At 35.5% G+C, this 18,612-nt stretch overlaps 5 non-coding genes across 5 annotated transcripts; all 5 read left to right on the top strand.

Moving 5' to 3' along the window:
- Positions 1–4,097: 4,097 nt before the first annotated feature.
- On the top strand, positions 4,098–4,169 carry Trnam-cau (transfer RNA methionine (anticodon CAU)). The gene has a single exon. It is a non-coding gene; the product is annotated as a tRNA-Met (tRNA).
- A 166-nt stretch (positions 4,170–4,335) lies between these two features.
- Positions 4,336–4,407, top strand: Trnam-cau (transfer RNA methionine (anticodon CAU)). The gene has a single exon. It is a non-coding gene; the product is annotated as a tRNA-Met (tRNA).
- A 5,813-nt stretch (positions 4,408–10,220) lies between these two features.
- Trnam-cau (transfer RNA methionine (anticodon CAU)) lies at positions 10,221–10,292 on the top strand. Its single transcript has one exon. It is a non-coding gene; the product is annotated as a tRNA-Met (tRNA).
- Positions 10,293–10,457: 165 nt separating this feature from the next.
- On the top strand, positions 10,458–10,529 carry Trnam-cau (transfer RNA methionine (anticodon CAU)). Its single transcript has one exon. It is a non-coding gene; the product is annotated as a tRNA-Met (tRNA).
- A 3,046-nt stretch (positions 10,530–13,575) lies between these two features.
- Trnam-cau (transfer RNA methionine (anticodon CAU)) lies at positions 13,576–13,647 on the top strand. Its single transcript has one exon. It is a non-coding gene; the product is annotated as a tRNA-Met (tRNA).
- Positions 13,648–18,612: the final 4,965 nt, after the last annotated feature.

Here is an 18,612-nt window from a genome sequence, read left to right as displayed (position 1 = left end):
GGCTTAAGGTCTGTCTGCCTGCCCTGCCTGGCGGTTTGTCTGTCTGTGTTTGTATGCCTGGCTGTATGTTAGTCTGTCTATCCGTCCGAACGTCATAGAAGATTAATGAGCCAGAGTCATGCCACTTAAGAGGTTGTTGAGTTGTACATCTGGGGTTTTGTTTGTGGCTGTGCCAGCAGATCCGAAACCAGATTTGGAATATCTTTGATCGATTATCTAACCCTTTTTCTTTTCATAATGCATTTTGCGCCGAATTGGTTAAAATCATTTTTTGCTTTTATAATTAATTTCATGCAGCTTTAAATGTTTGCTGGTGCATTTCAATAAGAAACGATTGGTGCCCTGTTGATAGTTCGTGTGAACAGTTACACTTAGGAAATACTTGATGATGATATCGGTACGCAGAAATAAATATAAAACCCAAAATTAGCCGTTCTTGAATTCGTTTTGATTCAGTTATGTTTCATTGGCCGTTTTAAATATGCCTATTCTGTATTCACATCTTAGCCGGAATATTACCATAACAAGTAATAACTATTCAAACAATATTCATCAACATCACAATCCTTTTTAATTCAAATGTGTTTTTTTTAATTACATATTAAGAAAGACGGTTGCTATAGTATTAATAGCAATTATTGATGTTAAATTCGATGCCTGTACGATTTACCTTACTTGATTTTTGGCAAATCGATTGCATCAGATTTTAGCGTAGATTTTATGAGGAGAATTCTCTGTCACAACGTCTAGTTACTCAAGAGGTTGTCTCCTCAAAGGTCTGTGTGGGAGTCTTCGAACACTAATGCTAATTTAAGGAAGTCCTTGTACACCGTTTTTCAAGTTTTATTCACAAGCTGGATAACCAACATTTATTTACAACATACAATGGATAGTCCACAGATATTACTTAAAAATGGTTCTCTTAAAAGGTCTTAACCATACGGCTGTCAATTCTAGACTGATAAAAGCAAGTAACAAATTTAACAAGAAAGCTTTTGAACAAACACGGAAAACCAAAGAGCATATTATTGTAACAACATATTTAAAGACGTTCCTTTAAGGCATGTATAAAGCAATACGTGTCAATTGATAAACAATCATTCTTTGAATTTTGAAGGGATTACAGAAAGATAAAGCAGGAAGGATTTAATAATAGAACAAAGGTAGTTAAGATCAACTGCAGCCATATATGAACCTACAAGATTATTACAAACTGTTATAAATTACTAAACAAACATCTTTATAAAAGCAGTCTGGAAACAGATTGTTAAATACTCAATAATGAAATGTAGATGTTGTATTTTAACAACACGTCCAAAAGTAAACACTATTTTGTAAATCAGTTTTTAAGAGGGTTCTGGCAAAGTTAGACCATAAAATAGATATGAAATCATTATTTATATATGCCAAGATTACACTAGAAATACAATTTAGACAGATATTTGCCAAACAATTAAATCCAATGGTAGGCCCCTCATTTGTGCCCGATCTTACATCAAACCCTGATTATTAAGATAACACTAGGCCAGAAATGAATTAGTGGATTGTATTTAAAGATGACATACTTTCCATATAGCAGGGTGGCGCAGTGCAAGCGTGCTGGGCCCATAACCCAGAGGTCCGTGGATCGAAACCATGCTCTGCTAGAAACGTTAGTTAAAAAAACTTCTGAAATATTGAAAGCAATCACTTGAACGACTTATTTTATATAGGTAATAACTATATTATGTAAAACGATTGGCAAAATGTTGCATCAGATTTTAGCGTATTTTGTTTAAGGATATAAAACTGTTTATAGACACTTATATTAACGAAGCAGAGTGGCGCAGCGGAAGCGTGCTGGACCCATAACCCAGAGGTCCGTGGATCGAAACCACGCTCTGCTAGAAACTTTTTCTTACCAAACTCTTATCCCGGAACAGGTGTCCAACAGTTCATTGACATTGAATCCTCACTTATAGACAGTCAAGGGACACCTGTTACATCTCCAAAACGTGCTCTTACCAACCTCCCCACTTAAGATGTCCAAAGGTATTTCATGAACATATGACAAAATCTATATGCCTAGATTACACTAGAAATACTATTTTACATGGATATTTGCTAAAACATTTAATCCATTAGTGTGCCCACATGTGCGAACACTCTTACGGTAGACTCTGGTTAATAATGATAAAAACACTCATTGAACTGGTGCTTTTGTGAATTGGTTGAACGTGTGTTTTTTTAAACATTATCATATGATGATGGGTATGATAATGATTATAATGCTGATGCTAATTCAAAGTAACTCCGTCAGATATTTGAACTTTGGAAGCTACATGATCCGATCTCATGCAACTCGGTCAGAAAGGTTGTTTTCACATGGTTTAGTTTTTTTAAAATCTGCTATTTACATGTGATAAAGAACCGTTTACCATTCTTCGGTTATAACCAGTTCTATGACCGACGAAGCTCCGAGTGGGGACCGAACCCAGGTTCTCCGATACGCTAGCCAAACGGTCATCGCCACCATCGTGTTAAAACATGCGATACGATTGAGATTCTGGGATGTGGGTCGGTTGCGAAGACGTAGATTTATTAAAAGTTTCATTGTTTATTCAATAACATCTTTTCATCAACAATTCTAAAGCATCTCACAATAACTACATGTACATAACAAAACATGTACGGATTTTAGCGCTGATAATGCACGACATTTGTACAGCACACTCTCACGTCGCTGATCATCATTTCTCCAACCCATCAACTTACACTTGCGTGTAATTGTACAATATGAAGAAAAAATACACAATTCATTGCAACTGAAATTCCTCAATCAATGCCCAGATCCGTCTAGCCGAGGATGGACATCTTCATTGTCGTCTGCATAATAAAAGACCTACACACACTTTTAATGCAACTATGGTTCTTCACTCAATGTCCATTTCCTCCTGGCTGTCGAAAGGCGACACAGCACTGTCGTCTGCAAACCGCGCGCCAATATCGTCAGTGTTTACCCTGTATAGCTGTTGACGTAACTGCACAACCTCGCTCTTCTTGTGGTCAATGTAGTGACGATATGCCGTCAGCAAACCCTCAACCACCAATAATCTTCCCCGAAACACCACCCGGAAGTTCAAATTGTTCGCTGAATGCGCCAACACATACCGCTGTATAATCTGGTCCCGTTTGATATACAAATGTTCCAACTGTAGTTCCGCCTGGCCTATCCTACGATCACACTCAAACAGATCCTCGTAAATGGCAACCTTGGATATATCCATAATGCAGAAGATTTTGGATAACAAGATACTTTTTATACGTGTGATTTTTTTTTAAAATGTCGATATGGAATCTGGTAAATTGTAATAGTTTTATCGAGTCGGATTTTAATGTGTATGCTTATTTGTAAAGAGGGTGCAATTTATATTGATTGTAAATGTATAACACTAGTTTGTTAGCTTTTAAAGAGTCGGCTGAGCTTGGTTCTTGAGCTGCAAGCTCATACTTGATTTATTTAAAATATTCACACTTCAGGCAAGGCGAGAGGGTGGGTAGCTTGTCAGTGTGGTTATAGGGTAATTCAGTTATTGACAAATAAGATCACACCATTATTGTATGTTCTGAAGGTGTGAAAGCTCTGCTTCCGCAACATATACAACTTAGTTTAACCTATACGTATTGAATTTAGTCTTATTGAGTTGATCTTTCTTAAAACTTATTAACAAAAAAGGTTATTGCATTCGTAAATAAAGTTGCAAACAATCTAAAGAGCTTTGTAGAAAAAGATACATGTATAAGCATGTGAGCTGGTCAAATACTATACTGGCATGAGCATTGTATCACTAAAACACGTTTCAATCCATTTCAAGGTTCGAAACAATTAAGTCATAATATTTTGAATTCAATATTTTTAGATAATGACAGACTTTGTAAATTGTAAATTTCACCGACATTTAATAAAAAACCGAAAAACTGCTGATATATTGAAAGCAATCATTGGAACGACCTATTTTCTATTGTTAATGACTCTATTAAAGTCGAAAGATTGGCGAAATGTTGCATCAGATTTTAGCGTACTAGATATATTACACCTCTTATTGAAAAAATAACGAAGCAGAGTGGCGCAGTGGAAGCGTGCTGGGCCCATAACCCAGAGGTCCGTGGATCGAAACCACGCTCTGCTAGAAACTTTTTCTTTGCAAACTATTACCCCGAAACAATTGTGACTATATTATGTGAATATTTCCGCCTGTATAATTTACCTGCCGTGATAATTGATAAGATATTGCATCAGATTTAGTGTATTTTGTTTAAGGATACATAACCGTTTATAGACATTTATATTAACAAAGCAGAGTGGCGCAGTGGAAGCGTGCTGGGCCCATAACCCAGAGGTCCGTGGATCGAAACCACGCTCTGCTAAAAAACTTTTTTGTTCCAAACTCTTACCACGGAACAAGTGTCCAACAGTTCATTGTCATTGATACCTCACTTATAAACAGTCAAATGACACATGATACATCTCTAAAACGCGCTGTTACTAACCTCCCCCTTGATGGTACAGCCTTTTACTTTTGTTTTATTTAAATGCAAGTTGCAGCCTTTTAATTTTTGTTTGATTTAAATGTAAGTTCCAGTCCTTTTTTAAAAAAACAAATAAATAAATAAATATATTTTAACTCAAGTTATGGCTCTTCAAAGTCCAGATAATTCAGTTTCTTTCGTTAATTTAGTTTTGACATAGAAGTTAAACTGACTGTCTGCTGAACATTTCCTATGTTGGAAAGTCTAGGAAACACTTTATGTGTTGGAAAGTGTAATAAACATTTCTTGTGTTAGAAAGTATAATGAAGAAGTCTGTGATGGAATGTCCTACGAACAGTTCCTGTATTTAAAGTCTAGTGCACATTTCATGTATTGGGAAGTCTAATGAACAGTTCTGGTGATTGAAAGTAATATAAGCAGTTCTTGTGCTGGAACTTCTAAGGAACAGTTCCTCTGTTTGGAAATTCTAGTGAACAGTGTTACTGTTGTGTTGGAAAGTATAACGAACATTATATTGTATATATGTAGGAGACAGTTAAGGCACGGATCTATATCCGTCTATATCATTATGGTTTAGGTTTGATTTAACAAACCATAAACTGTCAATATATTCATTATAATTGCTTTTTAAAAAAATGACATAATCATTGAAAAAGTGTAACTAAATATAGTGATAAATAAATAAAAAAAATATAGATGCCAATTAAGAAAACAAAAGTGTTTTAACATTCGCAAGCAGTACATTAGCACAGTATTTTAAGACTTGCCAAATAACAATATACATGTTTAATTATATATATTTATATATTGGCTAAATAAAGTACTGGCAAAATTATTGTATCATCTCAAAAACATTTCAATCTACTTCAACAGTTTCAATTTGATATCTTTAGATTATGACCCACTTAGCATAACGAATTGCACAGAAAATAAAATTGTAAATTAAGTTATAAAAAACGTGTTATTTTGACTTGCACACAGTATAAAGCATATAACCGAATGTAAAAAAATACTTTGAATTTAGTAAGACTATATGATGTTAAATGAATGGCGAAATGTTGCATCAGATTTTAGCGTTATTTATTTAAGGATATGAAACCGTTTATATTAACAAAGCAGGTTGCAGCAGTGGAGGCGTGCTGGGCCCATAACCCAGAGGTCCGTGAAAACGTCTAAAACGTCGAAACCACGCTCTGCTAGAAACTTTTTCTTACCCCGGAACAATTGTCGTACAGTTTGTTGACATTGACATATAAAATCCTCAAATTTTAACATGTTCACGTCTAAAAAATGCACATTTTTTAGAAAATGACAAATCCACAATACTGATACCATGAACATGTATACACAAACATTAATGACGTAGTGGCCAAAATGTAGCTCACACGTACGCGTGCACGCACACGTAGTGTTTCGCAAACTCTCTAATGTCTATTCCCTACGCTTAGAATTGTACAACCTTTATTGAAACTGGGCCCGATTACAACAAAAGTCGTACGCTTGCGTCGGTGTCAACATTGTTTAAAGTTTTGCATACAGTTAAAATTCACAAGCGTACCAGATGTCCAAATACAATAATAATGTATTTCCTTCGGCTTAAGGTCTGTCTGCCTGCCCTGCCTGGCGGTTTGTCTGTTTGTCTGTCAGTGTTTGTATGCCTGGCTGTATGTTAGTCTGTCTATCCGTCCGAACGTCATAGAAGATTAATGAGCCAGAGTCATGCAACTTAAGAGGTTGTTGAGTTGTACATATGGGGTTTTGTTTGTGGCTGTGCCAGCAGATCCGAAATCAGATTTGGAATATCTTTGATCGATTATCTAACCTTTTTTCTTTTCATAATACATTTTGCGCCGAATTGGTTAAAATCATTTTTTGCTTTTATAATTAATTTCATGCAGCTTTAAATGTTTGCTGGTGCATTTCAATAAGAAACGATTGGTACCCTGTTGATAGTTCGTGTGAACAGTTACACTTAGGAAATACTTCATGATGATAACGGTACGCAGAAATAAATATAAAACCCAAAAATTAGCCGTTCTTGAATTCGTTTTGATTCAGTTATGTTTCATTGGCCGTTTTAAATATGCCTATTCTGTATTCACATCTTAGCCGGAATATTACCATAACAAGTAATAACTATTTAAACAATATTCATCAACATCACAATCCTTTTTAATTCAAAAGTTTTTTTTTAATTACATATCATGAAAGACGGTTGCTATAGTATTAATAGCAATTATTGATGTTAAATTCGATGCCTGTACGATTTATCTTACTTGATTTTTGGCAAAATCGATTGCATCAGATTTTAGCGTAGATTTTATGAGGAGAATTCTCTGTCACAACGTCTAGTTACTCAAGAGGTTGTCTCCTCAAAGGTCTGTGTGGGAGTCTTCGAACACTAATGCTAATTTAAGGAAGTCCTTGTACACCGTTTTTCAAGTTTTATTCACAAGCTGGATAACCAACATTTATTTACAACATACAATGGATAGTCCACAGATATTACTTAAAAATGGTTCTCTTAAAAGGTCTTAACCATACGGCTGTCAATTCTAGACTGATAAAAGCAAGTAACAAATTTAACAAGAAAGCTTTTGAACAAACACGGAAAACCAAAGAGCATATTATTGTAACAACATATTTAAAGACGTTCCTTTAAGGCATGTATAAGCAATACGTGTCAATTGATAAACAATCATTCTTTGAATTTTGAAGGGATTACAGAAAGATAAAGCAGGAAGGATTTAATAATAGAACAAAGGTAGTTAAGATCAACTGCAGCCATATATGAACCTACAAGATTATTACAAACTGTTATAAATTACTAAACAAACATCTTTATAAAAGCAGTCTGGAAACAGATTGTTTAATACTCAATAATGAAATGTAGATGTTGTATTTAACAACACGTCCAAAAGTAAACACTATTTTGTAAATCAGTTTTTAAGAGGGTTCTGGCAAAGTTAGACCATAAATAGATATGAAATCATTATTTATATATGCCAAGATTACACTAAATACAATTTAGACAGATATTTGCCAAACAATTAAATCCAATGGTAGGCCCCTCATTTGTGCCCGATCTTACATCAAACCCTGATTATTAAGATAACACTAGGCCAGAAATGAATTAGTGGATTGTATTTAAAGATGAATACTTTCCATATAGCAGGGTGGCGCAGTGCAAGCGTGCTGGGCCCATAACCCAGAGGTCCGTGGATCGAAACCATGCTCTGCTAGAAACGTTAGTTAAAATAACTTCTGAAATATTGAAAGCAATCACTTGAACGACTTATTTTATATAAGTAATAACTATATTATGTGAAACGATTGGCAAAATGTTGCATCAGATTTTAGCGTATTTTGTTTAAGGATATAAAACTGTTTATAGACACTTATATTAACGAAGCAGAGTGGCGCAGCGGAAGCGTGCTGGACCCATAACCCAGAGGTCCGTGGATCGAAACCACGCTCTGCTAGAAACTTTTTCTTACCAAACTCTTATCCCGGAACAGGTGTCCAACAGTTCATTGACATTGAATCCTCACTTATAGACAGTCAAGGGACACCTGTTACATCTCCAAACGTGCTCTTACCAACCTCCCCACTTAAGATGTCCAAAGGTATTTCATGAACATATGACAAAATCTATATGCCTAGATTACACTAGAAATACTATTTTACATGGATATTTGCTAAAACATTTAATCCATTAGTGTGCCCACATGTGCGAACACTCTTACGGTAGACTCTGGTTAATAATGATAAAAACACTCATTGAACTGGTGCTTTTGTGAATTGGTTGAACGTGTGTTTTTTTAAACATTATCATATGATGATGGGTATGATAATGATTATAATGCTGATGCTAATTCAAAGTAACTCCGTCAGATATTTGAACTTTGGAAGCTACATGATCCGATCTCATGCAACTCGGTCAGAAAGGTTGTTTTCACATGGTTTAGTTTTTTTAAAATCTGCTATTTACATGTGATAAAGAACCGTTTACCATTCTTCGGTTATAACCAGTTCTATGACCGACGAAGCTCCGAGTGGGGACCGAACCCAGGTTCTCCGATACGCTAGCCAAACGGTCATCGCCACCATCGTGTTAAAACATGCGATACGATTGAGATTCTGGGATGTGGGTCGGTTGCGAAGACGTAGATTTATTAAAAGTTTCATTGTTTATTCAATAACATCTTTTCATCAACAATTCTAAAGCATCTCGCAATAACTACATGTACATAACAAAACATGTACGGGTTTTAGAGCTGATAATGCAAGACATTTGTACAGCACACTCTCACGTCGCTGATCATTTCTCCAACCCATCAACTTACACTTGCGTGTAATTGTACAATATGAAGAAAAAATACACAATTCATTGCAACTGAAATTCCTCAATCAATGCCCAGATCCGTCTAGCCGAGGATGGACATCTTCATTGTCGTCTGCATAATAAAAGACCTACACACACTTTTAATGCAACTATGGTTCTTCACTCAATGTCCATTTCCTCCTGACTGTCGAAAGGCGCCACATCACTGTCGTCTGCAAACCACGCGCCAATATCGTCAGTGTTTACCCTGTATAGCTGTTGACGTAACTGCACAACCTCGCTCTTCTTGTGGTCAATGTAGTGCCGATATGCCGTCAGCAAACCCTCAACCACCAATAATCTTCCCCGAAACACCACCCGGAAGTTCAAATTGTTCGCTGAATGCGCCAACACATACCGCTGTATAATCTGGTCCCGTTTGATATACAAATGTTCCAACTGTAGTTCCGCCTGGCCTATCCTACGATCACACTCAAACAGATCCTCGTAAATGGCAACCTTGGATATATCCATAATGCAGAAGATTTTGGATAACAAGATACTTTTTATACGTGTGATTTTTTTTTAAAATGTCGATATGGAATCTGGTAAATTGTAATAGTTTTATCGAGTCGGATTTTAATGTGTATGCTTATTTGTAAAGAGGGTGCAATTTATATTGATTGTAAATGTATAACACTAGTTTGTTAGCTTTTAAAGAGTCGGCTGAGCTTGGATCTTGAGCTGCAAGCTCATACTTGATTTATTTAAAATATTCACACTTCAGGCAAGGCGAGAGGGTGGGTAGCTTGTCAGTGTGGTTATAGGGTAATTCAGTTATTGACCAATAGGATCACACCATTATTGTATGTTCTGATGGTGTGAAAGCTCTGCTTCCGCAACATATACAACTTAATTTAACCTATACGTATTGAATTTAGTCTTATTGAGTTGATCTTTCTTAAAACTAATTAACAAAAAAAGGTTATTGCATTCGTAAATAAAGTTGCAAACAATCTAAAGAGATTTGTAGAAAAAGATACATGTATAAGCATGTGAGCTGGTCAAATACTATACTGGCATGAGCATTGTATCACTAAAACACGTTTCAATCCATTTCAAGGTTCAAAACAATTAAGTCATAATATTTTGAATTCAATATTTTTAGATAATGACAGACTTTGTAAATTGTAAATTTCACCGACATTTAATAAAAAACCGAAAAACTGCTGATATATTGAAAGCAATCATTTGAACGACCTATTTTCTATTGTTAATGACTCTATTAAAGTCGAAAGATTGGCGAAATGTTGCATCAGATTTTAGCGTACTAGATATATTACACCTCTTATTGAAAAAATAACGAAGCAGAGTGGCGCAGTGGAAGCGTGCTGGGCCCATAACCCAGAGGTCCGTGGATCGAAACCACGCTCTGCTAGAAACTTTTTCTTTGCAAACTATTACCCCGAAACAATTGTGACTATATTATGTGAATATTTCCGCCTGTATAATTTACCTGCCGTGATAATTGATAAGATATTGCATCAGATTTAGTGTATTTTGTTTAAGGATACATAACCGTTTTAGACATTTATATTAACAAAGCAGAGTGGCGCAGTGGAAGCGTGCTGGGCCCATAACCCAGAGGTCCGTGGATCGAAACCACGCTCTGCTAAAAAACTTTTTTGTTCCAAACTCTTACCACGGAACAAGTGTCCAACAGTTCATTGTCATTGATACCTCACTTATAAACAGTCAAATGACACATGATACATCTCTAAAACGCGCTGTTACTAACCTCCCCCTTGATGGTACAGCCTTTTACTTTTGTTTTATTTAAATGCAAGTTGCAGCCTTTTAATTTTTGTTTGATTTAAATGCAAGTTCCAGTCCTTTTTTAAAAAAACAAATAAATAAATAAATATATTTTAACTCAAGTTATGGCTCTTCAAAGTCCAGATAATTCAGTTTCTTTCGTTAATTTAGTTTTGACATAGAAGTTAAACTGACTGTCTGCTGAACATTTCCTATGTTGGAAAGTCTAGGAAACACTTTATGTGTTGGAAAGTGTAATAAACATTTCTTGTGTTAGAAAGTATAATGAAGAAGTCTGTGATGGAATGTCCTACGAACAGTTCCTGTATTTAAAGTCTAGTGCACATTTCATGTATTGGGAAGTCTAATGAACAGTTCTGGTGATTGAAAGTAATATAAGCAGTTCTTGTGCTGGAACTTCTAAGGAACAGTTCCTCTGTTTGGAAATTCTAGTGAACAGTGTTACTGTTGTGTTGGAAAGTATAACGAACATTATATTGTATATATGTAGGAGACAGTTAAGGCACGGATCTATATCCGTCTATATCATTATGGTTTAGGTTTGATTTAACAAACCATAAACTGTCAATATATTCATTATAATTGCTTTTTAAAAAAATGACATAATCATTGAAAAAGTGTAACTAAATATAGTGATAAATAAATAAAAAAAATATAGATGCCAATTAAGAAAACAAAAGTGTTTTAACATTCGCAAGCAGTACATTAGCACAGTATTTTAAGACTTGCCAAATAACAATATACATGTTTAATTATATATATTTATATATTGGCTAAATAAAGTACTGGCAAAATTATTGTATCATCTCAAAAACATTTCAATCTACTTCAACAGTTTCAATTTGATATCTTTAGATTATGACCCACTTAGCATAACGAATTGCACAGAAAATAAAATTGTATATTAAGTTATAAAAAACGTGTTATTTTGACTTGCACACAGTATAAAGCATATAACCGAATGTAAAAAAATACTTGGAATTTAGTAAGACTATATGATGTTAAATGAATGGCGAAATGTTGCATCAGATTTTAGCGTTATTTATTTAAGGATATGAAACCGTTTATATTAACAAAGCAGGTTGCAGCAGTGGAGGCGTGCTGGGCCCATAACCCAGAGGTCCGTGAAAACGTCTAAAACGTCGAAACCACGCTCTGCTAGAAACTTTTTCTTACCCCGGAACAATTGTCGTACAGTTTGTTGACATTGACATATAAAATCCTCAAATTTTAACATGTTCACGTCTAAAAAATGCACATTTTTTAGAAAATGACAAATCCACAATACTGATACCATGAACATGTATACACAAACATTAATGACGTAGTGGCCAAAATGTAGCTCACACGTACGCGTGCACGCACACGTAGTGTTTCGCAAACTCTCTAATGTCTATTCCCTACGCTTAGAATTGTACAACCTTTATTGAAACTGGGCCCGATTACAACAAAAGTCGTACGCTTGCGTCGGTGTCAACATTGTTTAAAGTTTCGCATACAGTTAAAATTCACAAGCGTACCAGATGTCCAAATACAATAATAATGTATTTCCTTCGGCTTAAGGTCTGTCTGCCTGCCCTGCCTGGCGGTTTGTCTGTTTGTCTGTCAGTGTTTGTATGCCTGGCTGTATGTTAGTCTGTCTATCCGTCCGAACGTCATAGAAGATTAATGAGCCAGAGTCATGCAACTTAAGAGGTTGTTGAGTTGTACATATGGGGTTTTGTTTGTGGCTGTGCCAGCAGATCCGAAATCAGATTTGGAATATCTTTGATCGATTATCTAACCTTTTTTCTTTTCATAATACATTTTGCGCCGAATTGGTTAAAATCATTTTTTGCTTTTATAATTAATTTCATGCAGCTTTAAATGTTTGCTGGTGCATTTCAATAAGAAACGATTGGTACCCTGTTGATAGTTCGTGTGAACAGTTACACTTAGGAAATACTTCATGATGATATCGGTACGCAGAAATAAATATAAAACCCAAAATTAGCCGTTCTTGAATTCGTTTTGATTCAGTTATGTTTCATTGGCCGTTTTAAATATGCCTATTCTGTATTCACATCTTAGCCGGAATATTACCATAACAAGTAATAACTATTTAAACAATATTCATCAACATCACAATCCTTTTTAATTCAAAAGTTTTTTTTTTAATTACATATCATGAAAGACGGTTGCTATAGTATTAATAGCAATTATTGATGTTAAATTCGATGCCTGTACGATTTACCTTTCTTGATTTTTGGCAAAATCGATTGCATCAGATTTTAGCGTAGATTTTATGAGGAGAATTCTCTGTCACAACGTCTAGTTACTCAAGAGGTTGTCTCCTCAAAGGTCTGTGTGGGAGTCTTCGAACACTAATGCTAATTTAAGGAAGTCCTTGTACATCGTTTTTCAAGTTTTATTCACAAACTGGATAACCAACATTTATTTACAACATACAATGGATAGTCCACAGATATTACTTAAAAATGGTTCCCTTAGGAGGTCCTCACCATACGAGTATGAGTATTTTGCAAACTATCTAAAGAGCTTTGTAAAAAAAGATACATGTATAAGCATGTGAGCTGTTAAATACTATATTGGCATGAGCATTATTTCACTGAAACACATTTCAATCCATTTCAAGGTTCGAAACAATTAAGTCATGATATTTTAAATTCAATACCTTAAGATAATGACAGACTTTGTAAGTTGTGAATTTCACCGACATTTAATAAAAAAACAAACTGATGAAACATTGAAAGCAATCACATGTACGACCTATTTTCTATAGTTAATGACTATATTAATGTCAAATGATTGGCGAAATGTTGCATCAGATTTTAGCCTATTCTGTTTAAGGATATAAAACTGTTTATAGACACATATATTAACGAAGCAGAGTGGCGCAGTGGAAGCGTGCTGGGCCCATAACCCAGAGGTCCGTGGATCGAAACCACGCTCTGCTAGAAACTTTTTCTTACCAAACTCTTATCCCGGAACAGGTGTCCAACAGTTCATTGACATTGAATCCTCACTTATAGACAGTCAAGGGACACCTGTTACATCTCCAAAACGCGCTCTTACCAACCTCCCCACTTAAGATGTCCAAAGGTATTTCATGAACATATGACAAAAACTATATGCCTAGATTACACTAGAAATACGATTTTACATGGATATTTGCTAAAACATTTAATCCATTAGTGTGCCCACATGTGCGAACACTCTTACGGTAGACTCTGGTTAATAATGATAAAAACACACTCATTGAATTGGTGCTTTTGTGAATTGGTTGAACGTGTGTTTTTTTAAACATTATCATATGATGATGGGTATGATAATGATTATAATACTGATGCTAATTCAATGTAACTCCGTCAGATATTTGAACTTTGGAAGCTACATGATCCGATCTCATGCAACTCGGTCAGAAAGGTTGTTTTCACATGGTTTAGTTTTTTTTAAAATCTGCTATTTACATGTGATAAAGAACCGTTTACCATTCTTCGGTTATAACCAGTTCTATGACCGACGAAGCTCCGAGTGGGGACCGAACCTAGACCCCTCCGATACGCTAGCCAAACGGTCATCGCCACCATCGTGTTAAAACATGCGATACGATTGAGATTCTGGGATGTGGGTCGGTTGCGAAAACGTAGATTTATTAAAAGTTTCATTGTTTATTCAATAACATCTTTTCATCAACAATTCTAAAGCATCTCGCAATAACTACATGTACATAACAAAACATGTACGGGTTTTAGAGCTGTAATGCAAGACATTTGTACAGCACACTCTCACGTCGCTGATCATTTCTCCAACCCATCAACTTACACTTGCGTGTAATTGTACAATATGAAGAAAAAAAACACAATTCATTGCAACTGAAATTCCTCAATCAATGCCCAGATCCGTCTAGCCGAGGATGGACATCTTCATTGTCATCTGCATAATAAAAGACCTACACACACTTTTAATGCAACTATGGTTCTTCACTCAATGTCCATTTCCTCCTGACTGTCGAAAGGCGCCACATCACTGTCGTCTGCAAACCACGCGCCAATATCGTCAGTGTTTACCCTGTATAGCTGTTGACGTAACTGCACAACCTCGCTCTTCTTGTGGTCAATGTAGTGACGATATGCCGTCAGCAAACCCTCAACCACCAATAATCTTCCCCGAAACACCACCCGGAAGTTCAAATTGTTCGCTGAATGCGCCAACACATACCGCTGTATAATCTGGTCCCGTTTGATATACAAATGTTCCAACTGTAGTTCCGCCTGGCCTATCCTACGATCACACTCAAACAGACCCTCGAAAATGGCAACCTTGGATATATCCATAATGCAGAAGATTTTGGATAACAAGATACTTTTTATACGTGTGATTTTTTTTTTTAAATGTCGATATGGAATCTGGTAAATTGTAATAGTTTTATCGAGTCGGATTTTAATGTGTATGCTTATTTGTAAAGAGGGTGCAATTTATATTGATTGTAAATGTATAACACTAGTTTGTTAGCTTTTAAAGAGTCGGCTGAGCTTGGATCTTGAGCTGCAAGCTCATACTTGATTTATTTAAAATATTCACTCTTCAGGCAAGGCGAGAGGGTGGGTAGCTTGTCAGTGTGGTTATAGGGTAATTCAGTTATTGACAAATAGGATCACACCATTATTGTATGTTCTGAAGGTGTGAATGCTCTGCTTCCGTAACATATACATCTTAATTTAACCTAGATACGTATTGAATTTAGTCTTATTGAGTTGATCTTTCTTAAAACTAATTAACAAAAAAAGGTTATTGCATTCGTAAATAAAGTAGCAAACTATCTAAAGAGCTTTGTAAAAAAAGATACATGTATAAGCATGTGAGCTGGTCAAATACTATACTGGCATGAGCATTGTATCACTAAAACACGTTTCAATCCATTTCAAGGTTCGAAACAATTAAGTCATAATATTTTGAATTCAATATTTTTAGATAATGACAGACTTTGTAAATTGTAAATTTCACCGACATTTAATAAAAAAAATGCTGATATATTGAAAGCAATCACTTGAACGACCTATTTTCCAATGTTAATGACTCTATTAAAGTCGAAAGATTGGCGAAATGTTGCATCAGATTTTAGCGTACTAATGTTGATGAAACCGTTTTGTCCGTAATACAATTTACTTGTAATTCTCCACTTCGTCTAGGGTTATCTATTGGTCTTGGAGTAGGGACATAACTATTGGTATCTTTTATATCTTTCACCATCGTGTTTATAAAAAGGAAAAGGAGACGCCAACAGATCATTGATGACACAGTTGAATTACTCAGAGATGGGGAAAATGAGTATGAATTTATAATATTTCTGTCATTTAACAGCACAGATGAAGCATTTCTCCAGGAGTATGTTATTACTCATTTAGAACAGCGTCTCCAAGCTCTGCTAGAAACCAATAGGACGGTCGTATTTATAGGAGGCCATGAATTTCGATCGGGTCACGTTATTGCTGACGAAATCGTTTTAACTCTACGACGATCAGCAATGGTCCTTATCCTTTTGTCCGATTCGTACGCACAAAGCACGTACTGTCGGCAGGAATTCGAACAGGCGTTACAAATGGGCAAACCAGTGATGTTTTTAATCAAGGACACTGTAAATGAAGAGCTGCTTGGACCTGCAATGTTCGAATTGTACAAGAGGAACGTACGCATTATCTAGACTTTGGAAGACGGAAACTACGTTCTTAAAACAACATGGAAAAACGTTTGTGACTCGATATTAGATGTTTTCTCGCAAAGGATGCTTTAATGTGGATTGCATTGTTGTATCAAACATAGTATTCACACAAAGCAAATACAGTCATAGTTTTTGTTTGTGTTTATAATTATGGTTTCAATTTGCAAACAAAACACTCATCGCAATTGCGTATTAAACACTTGATATACTCATCACAATTGCGTGTTAAACTGTTGATATTCTCATCACAATTTATTGCGTGTTAAACTGTTGATATACTCATTACAATTGCGTTTTAAAATGTTGATATACTCATCACATTTGCGTGTTAAACTGTCGATATACTCATCACAATTTATTGCATGTTAAACTGTCGATATACTCATTACAATTGCGTGTTAAACTGTTGATATACTCATCACAATTGCGTGTTAAACTTTTGATATACTCATCACAATTGCGTTTTAAACTGTTGATATACTCATCACATTTGCGTGTTAAACTGTTGATTTACTCATCACAATTGCGTGTTAAACTGTTGATATACTCATCACAATTGCGTGTTAAACTGTTGATATACCATTAAAGTGACACTCTTATTCAAAATTAATACAAGATTCAAGATTCATTTACAGAACATGTACAATAAGGATACATTTTGAGTAATACACCTTTAACTACTTACTAAATAATGCATTTATGGAAAATATTAAATACTGATAACAAAATTGTAACCGTGTATTTAATAGCTGAAAACACAAAAATATGAAATGATTGGTGAATGCCAAAATATTAACTGTGATCTGCTTTAGTCTCATAAGGTAGATATAAATCAAACTCGGTATCCTTCATAAGAACCATTGTTGTCGACATTCATTCATCATTTTTGGTAAATCAAAACAATTGTATTAATTGTGGTAATTTTATTTGGGAGTAAGAGTGCATCTTTAATGGAAATGTGTTTACATAAAAAATATGTTGTAATGTCACACTCAGTTTTAAAAGCTACCCGTACTCTCCATTTTATATTTATTATTCCTTTAAAAACAATGAGTGTTTGTTTGTGAGCAGTGCGTATAATAACTAATAATAAATTGCATTTGTTTTTGTTAACTTTCACCTTTTATGAGTTATAACTAACTGGAAAACCACCGTGAAAAGTATTGCTATAAATATATTGCGCTACGATATGTACAAAAGTATTCTATCGACTATGCCGCTTTTTGTAATGACGACATGGGATTTTGAGCAAGCTGAAAATGCCGTTTCACGCATCTCAGTTCGAGGCTAAGTAGTTCTCAAAGCCGATGAAGTTTGTGTTCATAAATTATGGTTGTTCTTGATTAGATTGTCAACGCAAGTGTTTGCCGTCAATAAATGTTGAATGTTCTTCATTTGTTTTTCAATTAAAATGTACAAGGTATGCATAAATAAAAATGAAGATATCATTCCACGCTTTATAAAAAGCCAAATATTTGGTTTGGCAAAAGTGAATTGTGAATCCTCCAAATTATACTGTTGTCAAAATATGCATTGTTCAATCGTAATCTGTGGAATAATGTTAAAATTTAAAGAATTCGACTAATTTTGCTCAGATGAAATATACATGCTCGATATGGAAATATCTAAAATGTCCAGATCAAGTTGCAGACGAGTTATTCTTCGAAATATGTTATCAAGAAAATGTGTGTGTTTGTCCTTCGTTTTGTGTCCCTCGTTGTCCTTCCCTCGTTGTGTGTCTCTCGATGTGTGTCTCTCATTGTGTGTCTCTCATTGTGTATCCATTGTTTTGTGTCCGTCGTTGTGTGTCCCTCATTTTGTGTCCCTCGTTGTCCTCCCCTCGTCCTTCCCTCGTTGTGTGTCTTTCGATGTGTGTCTCTCGTTGTGTCTCTCGTTGTGTATCCATCGTTTTGTGTCCGTCGCTGTGTGTCTCTCAGTGTGTTTTTCTCGTTGTGTGTCTCCCGTTGTGAGTCTCTCGTTGTGTGTCACTTTTTTTGTCCGTAGTTGTGTGTCCCTCAGTATGTGTCTCTCGTTGTGTGTCTCCCATTGTGTGTCCCTCGTGGTGTGTCCCTCGTTGTTTGTTCCTCGTTGTGTGTCTCTCTTTGTGTGTTCCTCGTTGTGTTCCTCGTCGTGTGTCTCTCGTTGTATGTCTCTCATTGTCACGGTTCCTCGTTGTGTGTTTCTTGGTGTGTGTCTGTTG

This window comes from Mya arenaria, chromosome 14, assembly GCF_026914265.1.
Source record: "Mya arenaria isolate MELC-2E11 chromosome 14, ASM2691426v1".
In the NCBI taxonomy this organism is placed as follows: Eukaryota; Metazoa; Mollusca; class Bivalvia; order Myida; family Myidae; genus Mya; species Mya arenaria.
This window is presented reverse-complemented; position numbering and strand designations above follow the sequence as displayed.